At 38.9% G+C, this 12712-nt stretch overlaps 1 long non-coding RNA gene across 1 annotated transcript; it reads right to left on the bottom strand.

The window, feature by feature from the left end:
- Positions 1–7779: 7779 nt before the first annotated feature.
- On the bottom strand, positions 7780–8865 carry LOC145452643 (uncharacterized). Its single transcript, XR_013919460.1, has 2 exons — positions 8476–8865; positions 7780–8002 (listed from the first exon to the last, which is right to left on the bottom strand). It is a non-coding gene; the product is annotated as an uncharacterized LOC145452643 (long non-coding RNA).
- Between the last annotated feature and the right edge of the window lie 3847 nt (positions 8866–12712).

Here is a 12712-nt window from a genome sequence, read left to right as displayed (position 1 = left end):
TCACCGTAAATACTATTTTATTCATTATCCAAATTCTCCGACGGGGATAAGTCCGCTTCCACTGATTGGAATTGAACCAAATTTGGTGAACTTCCTTTCTATAGACAACCTAACACTTTCATGGGGTGAAAAGAAAATTTACAAATTTTTTGTTATCTATTTTTAAATTATAAACAGAAACATTCTTCTCCTGTAGCAATGCGGCTACTCGATGGAAATGAACCAAATTTGGTATGTAGGCTTAAATTAGGTAACCTAACAATTTTATTAAAATAGCCAGTACGATTCTGGAGAAAAACGTCATTTATGAAGACCCCTACTGTACAGTTCATACTCGCATTTCCGTCCTCGTGCTTATAAGAATGAACTCTGGTTTGATGTAAACTGATCTTGATTTGTCATGTATTCTTCCAATTCTGAATATAATTCGTCTCCAAGTGTTTTCGAATTCAAGCATTCTAATTCCAGTCTAATTTGAAAAAATAAACTCAAAATTATTCTAGGTGTCCAACTGTGTCTGAGGTAACACGGACTAGAATCTTCGATCTCGAATTCTAACAGAAGCGACGGTACCGAATCCAACCAGTCCGAAACCATCGACCCATGTACGAACACATGAAAATATGCTGCAATGACACGGTCAATTTTCCAACTATTATAGAAGGTTGGAATACGGAATCATCGCTAAGAGACGAAAGTCGCGAACTCCGCTTGACTGTCTATGACGATTCGCAACTACTTACTGTGATTCATTGATGAAAAAACCACGACACACACTTGACCACATATAGCCGAAGGTCACAACAAGATAATTGTGAAACGAATTAGACAAAAGATCGAGCTCCGGTTCGGTTTTGCGATATACAGAATTCATTCGAATCCTTCCTCAGATCATATCAAAGCAGATTTCATTCTTATAAGCACGAGAATGGAAAATGTCTGTAAACCAATCTTGGCTCGTTTCGCGCTATACAGCCCTCCTGTAACATTTTCAGGAAAACAAGAAAATAGATAAGAATTATAATGCGAGCATATAGAAACATTTCATAAATTAGACCAGAAATATATTACCGGCCCTTCGCTCTAAATCTAAATTATCTAATAAGACTGCTAAAATAATCTAGCTGTGCTATTATCTAGTTGTTCGAGTCTGTTTCAAAACTGTGTGCTCTGATACACGAAACTCCACAACATATATATTCCCCTACTCCTACCCATGACTGTCGAATGCGGAGTGCCCAATGCTTTATCTTGTCCTACAAACACAGACAGTCTCACCCATGCTGAGGTCATTTAGGATATGAGGTTAGCGATTAATATCATTTAGGTAACCGCGCACAACGTTCACCAATTTCCAATGCTAATGATACAGCGGCGTCGGGCGAAGTTCAGGGTACAAAGTAATCATGAATCAGCTGGATAACTTTCTAGGTTTTCATCAACTATAATTCGGCTGCAATCAACTGTAAGGAATTACGACCTGGACTTACAAACACGGGCATGACTTACGAACGGAATCCACTGAACGACGTAAACTAATTACAGTAATCATCGGCAAGTGTCTTCAGCAATCACAACACAAAGTATTTGATGAAGGGTCGACGTTCAATCAGTTATATTGGCTATAACAACAAAGATATTTTGCACCACAATCGAATCAATTTCACCCACAGCACAATCTAATTGATCGATTTTGTAAAGGACTGTAAGATTTTCTCAATATTAAGCTAATGGTCAACAAGCGTCGTCTTGAAGCAACTACAAATATTTTATATGTTCAGTTCAGTTTCTCGAAAATTTCATCATTTGAAAGCATCACAAGATTACGATAAAATGACAAGATAGGAAGGCGTTAGAAAAGCTTGTATTAGGCTTCCAATCAAACACCTACCGTGGACTAAAACGGAAAAGTGTCAGAAGTTAACATAAAGAAGAGCGATGAAAACGAAGTGACATGTGTCGGCAGGCGAAGTCGATATCTCAGATTAGAGTCAGGTCATCTTAAGCGCCGACTAGTATTTATTCAGTAGAATCGGCTTGTATTTTACTGGAATGTAAACAATTGACAATCAGACATGTTCGACGACTGTCGGAGCAGCCTTTATTGGTAAGATGCCAAAGTCTATTATCGCCAAGCCAAGAAAGATATAGCCTGCTCAAAACCCAATCACTTTATTCGGTTACATGTACCACAGATTTTAGACGCACAGCTGTCGAAGTTTATTGTGAAGAATTTCTGGCTTCTGTCCATTGACGGACGAGCGATTCCTAGAAATAAGCCCGCGCAACGCCGTGCTATGCTTTTAGAAAAGAATGCAGATCCCCTCAATCGAAGAGTATAATCGCTGCGATCTACTCGCGCCGCTATGGTTACCCCACGAGATCAGTGCTACTCAAACAACGTGTCTCTGATGAGCCCTCACAAGTTCTGCGCCGTAATCTGACTGCTACAAAGTGAAGATTTGAATATCTTACAGAATCGGGCTTGCATCGTAGCAACCAGAGTTCAGTTGGAGAACGAGAAATTATGTTTTGCGAGATAACGTAGTGGTATGATTCACAGCTACAACACCAATGGGTTCGAGTCCGACCGAGGTCGACTCAAGAATTCCTACCTAAGCGTTGGGGGATTATAATCCTTGATAATTATCTGAGCTCCTCCTTGCCATCTTAGCCGCGTAAGCGTCGTCTCACAAAAGGTGGGACGTGCAACAAGTCGGCAGGTACGTAATCAAAAATAAAGAATATCGGCCTGGTGTAAACGACCATAGTAGTCGAAAAACACCTTGAATACCACAAACAACAACAAGAACTAGAAATTGTTCAGGTTTATCAAATTATATTGGAATTGTATCTACACAGTTTTATCCAAATTAGAATAATTCTCATAAGACGTGAATAGCGAATGTCTATACACCGAGATTGGCTCGTTTCACACCATACAGTTCACCTGTTGCATTTTCGGATTAAAAATAGATTATCGTTAAAACGAGAGTGTAGAAACATTTTAAAAATTAGATCAGCATTATATTACCGGCATGCCGCTCTAATTAGTATAATTAGACGAATAGAATTATCAAGTTGTCTAAGTCCGGTAGAAACCACAAGTAACAACACGAAATATGAGAATTACGAGTACCGACTAACACAGAGAGAACGATAACCTGAGGCGCAGCACGACTCGAAAATGTCAATCTGCGATTTCCGATTGTTTAGACGCAACATCGGTCTGAGAATCGACATTTTTCATGGATTATTATTCGCTACTACGAAATTTTGGTATGTCGCGTATCGGAAACTCCGCCAGCTGTAAGCGTTATTTATTCTCACGCTGTGTAGTCTCAGCCTAAACCCGATAACCAACTCGCGTACGATTCATTCGCCTTTCGTCTCAACTTTACCTTTCCGAGTCCACAATAATAAGTTAGCTCAGTAGCCTAAATATTTCTCTAAAACTCCAGAGTCGCGCGGTAAAGTTATTAGAACAAGACATCTTTGTCTGTAAGTGGTAAAAGCCGGTGTTCAATAGCGCATAAAGTCTCAACGCATTATCGCGAGCTAACCCGTTCACGCGAACATGGGTGCCAGCCGAGCAAAGCCGATATTGGCGATTGCAACGGGTTACATATAGACTTTCAACGTTACGGAAATTTACCCGTTTGGAAAAGGCGACAAAATCGAAAACCTTGTATTATATTTCTTATTCAATAAATCTCTCTCTCTCTCTCTCTCTCTCTGATATCTTGAAAAATATCCTACGCCCATGCAGACAACAGACAAATTGCAAATCTGAAAACGAGATGTGTTCGCGGGGCTAATGACTAAATGGGTTACGCAATCAATCAGACGCGTGAATAATTGATCTGACAGAGTATGCACCGCAAATCATAGTTTTAAGCAACGAGAAAATTTTCGGCTTTTTAAAATTAGATTAGAATTAGAACTAATGAATCGGCAAAAACTTGGAAATTCAATTTAATACCCAATTAAAATGGAATACAGCGAAACTCAGGTTCAGTTCGTATCTATCAAATGTCTGTACACTAAGCTTGGCTGGTTTCGCACAGTAGAGTTCTCCTGTATAATTATAAGGAAAGCCAAGAACTAGATTAAAATAAAAAGTTGAGCATGAAAAGATTTCACAAATTATGGATCACCTACATTTCGCTCTACTATAGCCGAATTACACAACTTGAATTATACAGTTTCCAAGTCTGTGGCGAGTCGGTATTACCTCGCTAACCTCTCATTCCAATGACCACATATTTTCTAAAGCTATCGACTTCCAATATCGGTCGCGCAGTAGCGGTGTGAGCTTGAACCGGATAAGTGTCATCTAAATATCAATATCAGAGCCTCCGGTCGCCTCTAAGTACATGCGAGATCATTGACCTTCGCAACACGACGCCCTGATTTGTGTGAATATTCAATTTGTCAAAATATGCAGCAAGATATTCAATACTCCTCTATCCAATGAGAGCTTTCCACGGGCACAATTTCATATCTGTTTGGACGCGATGACACGGTAAACGGAATCACTTAAGGACTCATAAACGAACGCGTCATGTTGTATTGGACAGGCTGGCACAGCCTTACAGGCATTATTTAGTTGTCAAATTACACTGAATACAGCGAAATGTCGGTAATTGAATTCTAAGCTAATTTGTAAAATGTGTCCATGCTATCAATTTCATTTCAATCTAATTTATGCTTTTCCTTAAAATGCTCCAGAACTATATGGTGTGAAACGACTCAAGCTTGATGTACAGACATTTGCTATTCTCCTGCTTATGAGAATCAGCTTTGGTTTGATATGAACTGAACAATGCAATTTCCTAAATTTTTGCGAAGTCAGTAAGTCTAATTCTAATCTAACTTGGAAAGCTGAACATTTTCGAGATGTCCGAGTCTGGCTGCAGGCGATCTTTACATTTCTCCGATAAAAACAGGTTTGCGGAATAATTTCGTCTGTCCTCTCCAAGTACTCAAGCTGTTTTATCAGAAAAATTCTCCATGGTAACACTTCATTGTGTCTGAAAATTGGTAAATAACTATAGGTCTAGGAAGATCTAGTATCTGATTCGATTCCGTAACGAGTATTAAGCTTCGATTCGAATATTCGAGTACTAGCATTCATTGTGGCATCATATACCCCAATAATGAATTACAAAGTTTAATATTGTATATTTCACGCGATCAGACTAATTCTGCACGACTCAAATCAATATTACCATGTGTTGACCATATACCTTATTATATAATGATACACAAAAAGTCGCTACCCTCATAGTACGTATTTCTGTTGTTTTGATAAAGGCAATTGCCGTTTCAGGTTCTCCATGGCGAGAAGAAAGTTTCGAATTCCAATCATCTACTAGTTGCTGACAATTACCCCTGACGACTTTCAGCCACAAATATTCTGGTTTATTTCAATATGAAGAAATTATTCAAATGTACGTTGAAGTCCTGTATCTCCAGGAAACCCTCGGAACTACTCGTAAAACAGACTTACACTCTTTGACTCGAATTATTGAAATCTATACCTAACTATGGTACATGGCTATTCGAATCGTTGCGTTCAGCACCAGAAATAACCCGAGCATAACACCTGTGTAGAAATCTCGCCTTCCTGTCACGTAACTTGGCGGAAATGCGCCAGACGTTTTCCTGATACAAAGTTGGACAACTAGAAATTGGAGATTTTCCGAATTTAGATTAAAATTAGAATCGCTGAATTTACAAACACTTCGAAATTGAATTCAATTTCGAATTGAATAGAAATACAATAAAAATCGTTCTCGTAAGCACAAGAATGGCAAATGTCTGTACACCATAGTTGATTCATTTCGTACTATATAATTCTCTGTAGCATTTACAGGAAAATCAGAAATTAGATTAGAGCATAGTAACACTTCAAAAATTAAATTATAATTGCATTACCTGCATTTCCTTAGTATAATTAGACAGCTGGGCCTATCTAGATGTCCAAGTCCGCTGACAACTTAGTACAATCACTGCCAGCGACCTCTCCCAACCATTAACAACGATCTCAATATTCTGCTTGTACGGCCAACGCAGCAGTTTTCTAGTACTGTTACACTGTAAACACAACAGCCGAGCTTACTTGTTGCCGTAAAAGACCTTCCAGGCAAACTATCGAGTGCGTACTTACCCGCTTAATAAAAACACAAAACAAATTTGGAATGCGATGTTATCTTTCTGAAGAAATCAGTTGCAACAAAATACAACAGAACATAATATGCCAAGACCCATTTCATGGATTACCTCTTTTATCGGACTACTCGTGACGTCATAACGCATAAAGTAACGGGCTCCATCTGAGTCACGCTTCTCTATACATCTTCTGCAATTTACATAGCCAGAGAAAAGCCAGGAATCAACGAATTCAGCGATTTGAAGTAGACTTAGGCACCTAGATAATTTTAGTTGCCTATAATAATTTGTCAAATGTTTCCTTGCTCTCGTTTCAATTCAATCTACTTTCTGGGTTTACCTGAAAATGCTACAGGAGAACTATATAGTGCGAAACGAGCTAAGCTTGGTGTACAAACATTTGCCAATCTCGTACTTTTGAGAATGACCACTAATTTGATACGAACTAAAATTTGTTTCCGTTGTATTTGTTTCTAATTCGCAATTCCATTCAATTTCAAAGTTTTTGCGGATAATGATTCTATTCTATTTAAGAAAAATGTGTAGCTATAATTTTAATTCTAGTCTCATTTAGAAAAGCTCGAATTTTTTTATTTATCCAAGTCGGACTTTAAGCATATCTAGAGAGCAGAGGTGGTCAAAGTAGTCACAGTCGCTACTCAAGTAGAAGTAGAAGTATCGCTGGGATTTCTACTTAAGTAGAAGTAGGAGCGGTGGTTCACAAGTAAGTAAGTAAGTAGGTATTCTACGCTTATTTTTGCCTACAAAACTGAAAACTGTCAAGTAGAAGTAGAAGTAGTCTAAAATCATAACTACTTAAGAAGTAGTGTGAGTAGTCACAATCTACTTCAAGTACTTCAAAAAGTAGAAGTACTTCGTTACTGACCACCTCTGCTAGAGAGAGACAATATTTGCCAATACTAGGTTTGGGCAACATCGAGTGTATACCTGAGTAGTTCGATTCGGAATCGAGTCAGGTCGAATCGAGTCTTGGAGCCGAGTCTCCTATTCGAATGTCACTCATGAGAACGTAGTAACAGTATGAATGACTAAGAAAGTTCCAATGAGTAATTTTTATTCGACCACAAATAAAATAACGCCAGTGATACTTTATTAAAGGTAATTTGGTATTTTTCGAGCATAGCTATATTTCATAGCGCTTTTATGACATGACGCTGCTGACCAACCATTTTCACGGAATTGTGGCTTCCGCTAACGTGTGCACTGAGCAGCTCTGTGCTGCATGTTTTGATGCTGATATACACTGAAAAAAAAATTTACCTCGATTTACCGCGAAATGTCTGGAAGCAGGGTGGCCAGCCACTTGGCAGTAATATAACATTACCGTCACTCAATGTAAATTTAACTTACACCCGTCCGGTAATCTAACTTTACATGCCAGACTGTAATGTTACAGTCACCTCTGGTATATTCAATCTACATTTTCTTCTGTACATTTACCACCGAGACTAATTTTACCACCTTACCTACCTACAACCCTACATGCTGTCCTTGTAAATCAGATTACATGCCAGCTGGTAAATTCACGTCTCAGCCTACATCCATACCTATCCAAAGCAACGCGATGCCAAAATACCGCAAAAGTTTCTTCACGCTCTCAAGACGACATTAGGACAACTGTATATTCATTCATGATTCATGATGAAAAAGTATTGCTGCTGGAGGTATAATTATTGTTTAGAAGGCATGCAAATATAGCACGAGTGGTCCCAAGGAAAGGTGAATTAATTCCAACGCCGGATAAACTTCCAATTGTTTCTTTTTCTCGTCTTCATTCTTTCTGTGTGACTAGTATCTTGCAGTTCCACTAAAAATAAATCATGCGTAAGTCGCTATACTAAGCCAAGTTGCTAACCTAGACATGACTTATAAAGACCAAGACAAATAGGCTAACAAAAATAAAACAAGTTTTGACGTACCGGTACTGGTACATTGTGAGTTGACGACTCCTCATTCGACATGATATAGCAGAGATTCATGACTTAAATGATCAATGTATTGAAAGAAAAGGTGCCTCATTTGATGCGGCATGTGAGCCAAACATATCGAGCAGTGGATGAAAACATATGACCCGATAAATGTCAATAACAAGCTAACAGTTTCAACTACTCCTCGGTAGAGTATGATGTGGTGTCGCAGGTCATTATACAAGTCGACCAATATCCCAAAATAGAGAATGGGGCGACTGAAATATTTAAATCATGAAACCAAAGTCATCCGGGTGGTGTGCACAGTCGTAGATATTCACGGTAACTAATACTATACAGTGGGCTACTGTACCTTTTACGATGCGCATCCCATTCATCAGTCCTGGGAATCTTCAACGAAAGTCTCTACTTTCTTCGATCACAAGTCACAAGCTTCGCACCGTCAGCATTTGCATGCCCAATGCTCAATATTAATGGCCGACCAGTCGGCTACTCGGCTCGACACGCCGACGACTTTGAAATAAGTGATATTCATCCGCTCACATATGCCACCAATAATATTTACTGTCCACGTTATAATGTTCAATCCAGGTTGGTTTTTCATACAGAAACATCTATCAACACCTATAGTCCCTTTCTTTTGCATCTAATTTCGTATATATTGATATTTATTGCTCCACGTGTGGTTCCCTACTTACTTACCTGACCGGACGCTATTTGTGATGTCACAGTTGATTGTTGGTTGTTTTTACTACGAATCTCAGAAAAACCCGCAATGCGCAACCTAAGGTAACCTATTATAGGTCGCCGTGTCCGCCATTAAGAAATGGTCAACTGAGCCTGCTGTGCTGATATTTCTAGTTTCAGGAATAAGATTATATATCCTAAACTGATTTTTGTAACTCATTAGCCCTATCTGTTACAACAAATCTAACCGCCGAGACCGACTGTGTAGCCATAGCCTTAATATAATGTCTATGGTGTAACTACATTGTCAGCTGCTTCTTGCACCCAACTATGCACTATACCGAAATTAGTACTAGGGTCAACCAGTTCCGTGTGACCTAATCCGTCTCGCGAACGAGGTTGAATCAGGTCAAATCGCAACGAGAATGATATCAGTGACATGCACTTCCACGTATCCACTGGTTGCTGGGGCTTGGAAGCTAATCAATTTTACCAATAGCGTGTTAAAATGCCGTAGCGAGTAACTGTCAGTAACCTTGCGAAGAAATTCTGGTAACTTGACTTAGCAGCTAAATTAATGTAATATTACATATCAAAATGTAAAATGACAAGCTACACGCTGCTATTGGCTGCGACCGGTAATTCGTTGTTAAATTTACAGAAATTTCTTTGTAAATCTACCAGATTTTTTTGTGTGTAGTTCCAAAGCTTCCACTACGAGAAGGAAGTATACAATAACTCCAGTAGATTGAATAACTCACCACACGGAAAAATCGTCTCTCACTGGGGCAAAATCGGGTACCTGACTAATTCGATTCTAAATCAAGTAATATACTTCGAGTCATAGACGCAGATTGGCGAGTGTTCTGCTTTGAAATATACTGAAAGTGAATATCATTACCACAACATAGTATTATGCCATTATGTGATAGCTCTTCAAATCTTCATATACATTCCAGCACTTCATGCACGAGTTTGCGGGGGATTATGCGCTGTGTAATGTTGGACTTATTGTGATTTATACTTGACTATGAGCCGGTATTTTGATGTTAGTAAAATTGTGTCGATATTTGCTCTTCGCAGAAACGATATATGACCAGCAGAGCTCGAGTTATATCCTTGTCTGACGGGTATTCACTATTCATTCATGCGATTGACGCTATATAGTCTGCAAGAACTCTCTTTCCCGGTTTTCAGAAGCGGCCTTGGACGGCTTTAGACATAAGTAATATCCCTCATTTTAGCATTCATATACAGAAATTGACTACAACTATATAGAAACAAACAACAAGCGTCGTCTATTATATGTTTGTCGTATATTTAGAGGTCAATCAGAGCCGCATTTCACTACTCGACTCGAATTATTGCAATTAATACTAGACTCATTGAGCCGAAACCTACAGCTATTACCACAGAACACTGCGTTACAAAACTGACAATAAATGCCAACTATATATCGGTGATTGTTTGGAGGAATCACCAAATGAAGAAGAATCGTGTAAAGCAAAATAGTAAACAGTGAAACCCGATATTCGACTTCGCCTTGCCCGTTTTTAACATTGAGTCACGACGGATTGTGTGACGTAGACAGGAAACGGGTACAATAGGCGAATCATCATTCTCCATTCCAATTCGGAAGGGGCTGGGTTTCTGATACAATCCCGAAATATATACTTCCCTTCTCTTGTTGATGGAATTTATCTCAAACGCATATCACCGCATTTTTACGGTTATCGATGTTTGAAGATACTCTTGGACGTACAGAACTTCATTATACTATTGAATAATATATTGATATTGAAATAAACCCGGATATTTTCGGCTGACACTCGTCAGGCATAATCGCGAGCAACTGGCAGATAATTGGAAAAATAATCGTATCATTAAATACGACGACACTGGCATGGAATCATCAATGCGAACAGATCGCCCGATGCACTATTTTTAGATTGGACACGGACTCCTTGTTGACACAAACTAGGTTTGCGGATATTGATAAAAGTCGACTCCAAGACACACTAGTGAAAGAATGAACGGCATCTCCCAATCACGCGAAATTTGGTGATGCGATTTTCGACATGCAATGTTCGTTTCAATTCTCTACTAGTTGCTGACGATTATCCCTTACGAGTGTCAGTCGAGAATACTCGGGCTTACTTCAATATCAAGACCTTATTCAATTGTATATTGGGGTTATCGTTGTGCGACTCTAGATTACTCACGTACTCATTAGCATATATATATGCTACCAGGTTTTATTAGGATATCTTTCATAAAGTCTCATATTACTTTACACTCCACAATCAGTCTCAATAAGTTGTTGACGAGGTGAAGATATGCGTGTGTCATTGCGCTCAAGGGGGCGGAATCACTCCACGCAAGTATACTTAAAGATTTCAATCACACTTGAAAATGGCGAGAAATATTTGATAACGTTTCGAAGCCCGCTGAGGTGACTGCAGCTTCTCGTTGTTTCGTCGTAATCAAATCGGTGACCGAACCAAGAAAGGCATAACTGTGACTTCGAGAATAAGCTCTCGAGTATGTGATTCAAATGGCGAATCAAATCAAGCGGTCTGCTTTTGTCAATAGGGCAGGACAATGCGTATGGCTTTGTACTACATGTATAATATGTTGTCTTCCACTTTGGAAAATAGTATGATTTTTCGTTGTTAAATTAACTACTATAATTTCAGTACTGAAAAAAATAAATCTCACCCTATACTCTTATCGAATCATTAGAATTAATACTGAATTCAGATTCGAGTACTCATTATGTCAAGCTGACTTTGTTAATCAAGCAATTGGCCTCTTTTTGCCAATAGGGATCAACGCGTGGTTATGCTTGTCGAGCGTCCACGCAATGATCTTCATGTCCGAGAATGTACGTAATCAACTTTGGATTTATGAATCTGAATGGGGATGTTGTTCAGTGTGACATGAGCTAGAATTTACAGTAAAATGTAGCTAGTTTCATGCTTCAATCCGAGTAAATACAAGTTATTTTTCGACATCCTCCAAAACACTGGAAACGGAGGAACACAAATCAATACTTTTATTTGTCAACAAGAACTCTATCCTAGAAGGAATCTCAGTTTTGTCGATTGCTTCAGAACAATGCAGATTCAATTTCAGGGAAAGGAAGTTTTATTCAGAATCATCAACCCGGTAAATTCTTCGCGAAAACCGACCACCAGCGCGAAACGCATGAGTTGCTATACTAATGAATATGACGTAGAACTACGTCACCAGCGAAGCTTGCGGGAGATAAATATAGCAAATAAACCTTAAGCCTACCGAAGACTCGAATCGGGTGTAGAGTGTAATGTTTCTATTTATACAAGGAAACGCCCAAGATATTCAAGCCTGTCGGACGCACCCTGTATGCCGCATGCAGTCTTGAAGATATATCATTCCGCTTGTATCAAATTGCCCTCCCAGAGAGGAGTTCCCTTTGTGTTGGTGCCTTTACCTTTACATGGAAAACCCGACAACTGATATTCATAAATTTAATAGAACATCAGTATCGAGTACGCATCGGAGAGAAGTATTGATTTCGGCTTCGCAGTTGCTATTTCACACAAGTCTATATTTGGTGCCGTAAATAGTGCCATTTATGGTTTATACCAGTATAGGCTACTTTTTTCAGTTCGCGACGCATTTGAAAGCAAGTGTTATTGTGCGGCCAACAAAGAGACATAACGATATGACACTTGATTTTGATACACGAAATTTACTAGCAATGCGAAAGTTTGATTATTGGAAATTATCACATCAAGTCTAAGGCTTGATTGGGGATATTTTCCTTTTCGCAAAACATCCAGCGACACATCTTTTCGACCAACCGCCACGTAAGATCGTTAGTCTCCAAAAGTGTTCTATTTATATCTACAAATCTGTTA

This window comes from Botryllus schlosseri, chromosome 12, assembly GCF_051294905.1.
Source record: "Botryllus schlosseri isolate E-star chromosome 12, Bs_hap1, whole genome shotgun sequence".
NCBI lineage: Eukaryota > Metazoa > Chordata > Ascidiacea > Stolidobranchia > Styelidae > Botryllus > Botryllus schlosseri.
This window is presented reverse-complemented; position numbering and strand designations above follow the sequence as displayed.